General features: G+C 40.8%; 1 non-coding gene across 1 annotated transcript; it reads right to left on the reverse strand.

Annotated features, from left to right (window-relative positions):
- Positions 1-950: 950 nt before the first annotated feature.
- LOC131029592 (5.8S ribosomal RNA) lies at positions 951-1,104 on the reverse strand. Its single transcript, XR_009102796.2, has one exon. It is a non-coding gene; the product is annotated as a 5.8S ribosomal RNA (ribosomal RNA).
- Between the last annotated feature and the right edge of the window lie 1,833 nt (positions 1,105-2,937).

Here is a 2,937-nt window from a genome sequence, read left to right on the forward strand (position 1 = left end):
TTCTGCATTTATGACATGCATTAATTCCCCCCAAATACTCTAAGGGACATGAAAATAACTAGTTTTCAATACATATATCTATTCTAGAGGGGAAAATTGATCCAGGATTGAAAGCAATGAGTACCCTCGCATCCATATGGGGTAATAAGGCAGCAAAAGAGTCAATTTTAATTACTTTGCCTAGAGGTTCAGTAATTTTTGAGATACAGTTCCATAAGAATGGGGGAACATTTTTAATAACTACCCATTTAGGGTTAGAGAGTGCCATGATTTCCTCGTTACATGCAAGAGGGGTCCAAGGAACGACCCTAAAACAAGCATTTCCTACATTCCAAAATTGCTTATCGATAACTTTCTTCTATGTTTCTTTATCATTGAAAAAAATAAGGAATAACCCTTTTTGTAACATTCTACAGAAAGAAAAATGAATGCCAAGTTTTGTACACCAAATATCTTGAAACCATCTATTCAAATACTGTCTGGATGGGACCTATCTACATCAAGGGCTGCTAAAAAATTTGCAAAATCCCTAAGCCTAGAAATTTCCTTAGAAATGCAATCAACCATGGAAGAATTAGGTTTAATGACAAATCTTGGAGCCGAGGCAACCTCACCTTCTTCGCGGGCTTGGCTTGCTATTGCATCATGGAGGACCTCTGGTTCGAACTTCGCCTCGTCTGGGAAAGTTGTGCAGAGCCCTTGAACGGCTTGGCGGAAAGTTTTTTTCCCACCGTTATTGCTTTGGTTGGTATTAATTCCAACCCCATCACTATTCTTCTCCATTAATGGAGGCATGAGCAAGAGTAAATGCGGGGGCCTCCCACTAGGTTTGGGAGCCCCAGATGGAGAGCCGACCTGCCGCCAAGGTCCGTTCGTATTTGTCCTTGGTTGCAGAGCTCCACCTGTTTGACCGCAAATCTTTGGAAGGGGAGACCTTGCAATAAAAAAAGCGACGCCCAAGCAGACATGCCCTCAGCCAAGGCCTCGAGCGCAACTTGCATTCAAAGACTCGATGATTCATGAGATTTTGCAATTCACACTAAGTATCACATTTCACTACATTCTTCATCATGGCGAGAGCCGAGATATCTGTTGTCGAGAGTCATTATACCACCTATACTTGCATATTTGTAATATATTATTTCCAAGTAATACAATACAAAAATTATCGATAAAAAAAAGAAATATCATGCAAGTTTTGAAATTACATATTTAAATTATATATTTAATTCATTTTACTAAAAGATTATATGTTTAATTTTTTAAAATTTTTATTTATTTTAATAATTATTATGTTATAATATATAATATTTGAAGTGATATTATGAGATATTATATGGAAATTTTAATAACATTACCTATATATGTATTTTGAAAAGTTAAATAATCACATTACTAAAATTTCCATATAACATATTGTAAAGCGGAAAATCGCGATCGAACCCTAGTTGCTCTCCCCTCTTCCAACTCCGAGGAGAGAGAAGGGAGATTCACTAGGGTTGATGGTTTTCACTTAGGGGAGAGACTTTACATTCAAAAGAGGGGTTGAAACCCACAAGATCCAATCCCACGCAATGCAAGATTGGATGCTAAATGCATTTCAAGGGTTAAGACAGCAAGGCTACCCTATTTTGTAAAGAATGTAGATAGAATGATTAAGCTAGGAATGCATAGAAAGTGACAAAGATTCACTTATAAACTGAGATAGGGATACAGTATGAAGCCGCGGACCTGGAATTAGTAGTAAAATGTCGATACGGCGCTGTCCTGCAAATTTGAGCAAAAGTTGTCGGGACGATGGTGCCTGGCGCCACGGTCCTCCGAAAAATCCGCGAAACGAAGGGGGATCTGTTCGTCTCTGCACAAGGATTCCAGATCTTCAATTTCAGCCGCATACCTGCAACCTACACATAGAAAAGTGAAGACGATTGGGGGGTTAGGGATTAGGGGTTTGCCTTTAGGTCAAACCCCGGTTTTGGAATTAACCAAGAAATGAGCAAGTGCTGTAAATGTAAATGTATGTAAAACAAGTACTAATACCTTGTTCTAAGGATGTTTGTATCCTTATGTGCGAAGGTATAGATGTTGTATGTTGTTGTAGTATGTTGTATGTAGTATGTGATCTCCTCTTCAATGGTTGAATCCTTGTCTTGAATGCAACACTTAGCCTTGAATGGAGATTTCGAATGAATGCTTGAATGCTTGAATGCTTGAATGCTTGAATGTTTGAGTATATTTTCCATGCTTTTTCCGTCATGTATGTATATCTCTAAATGAGAGAGGAAAATGTAGTTTATATACTTGTCAATTAGGGCTGATAGACTGATTTTCCCGACCTTAGGCCGACCAGGAAAGTTAATTTCCAAATTGCAAACAAAAAGACCCGAGACCCCTTAGGAGACCAGGCCCAAAATAGGCCCGAGGACCAGGGCACTGGGCGCCCTGGTCCTGAAGGACCAGGGCACTGGGCGCCCTGGTCCTGAAGGACCAGGGCACTGGGCGCTCTGGTCCCACCTCCCGGGACAGCAGGGTGCAAGGAGGTTCAGGCCAGGGTGCTTGAAAAATGCAGTTTTCAGTGTCGTGAGCAAGTTTCGGGGTCTCCATTCAGGTTCCGTGTTGCGTCGCCATCGTGAAGACCGAAATGCAGTCAAAATTGCAAGTGTCGCAATTTTAGGACGCTACATTTAGCCCCCACTTTAGCGGGAGTATGTATGCTCATACTTCCGGTAAAGTACAAGGAAACAACATTGAAAGACTTTCACCACGTCAAGGAGGCAAGATACACCAAGCCCCCAGTGGACTAAGGATCTTACGACTTTGATTGACAAAGTAAAAGGGAAGATCACGAGGGAGAACCATGACTGTCAGTAGTAAGGTTCCCTCACTATGAGTCATGCAAAAGAAATACCAAAAATTTTCAAGGCAAAGCTACGTTCG

This window comes from Cryptomeria japonica, chromosome 3 (genome assembly GCF_030272615.1).
Source record: "Cryptomeria japonica chromosome 3, Sugi_1.0, whole genome shotgun sequence".
Classification (NCBI taxonomy): Eukaryota; Viridiplantae; Streptophyta; class Pinopsida; order Cupressales; family Cupressaceae; genus Cryptomeria; species Cryptomeria japonica.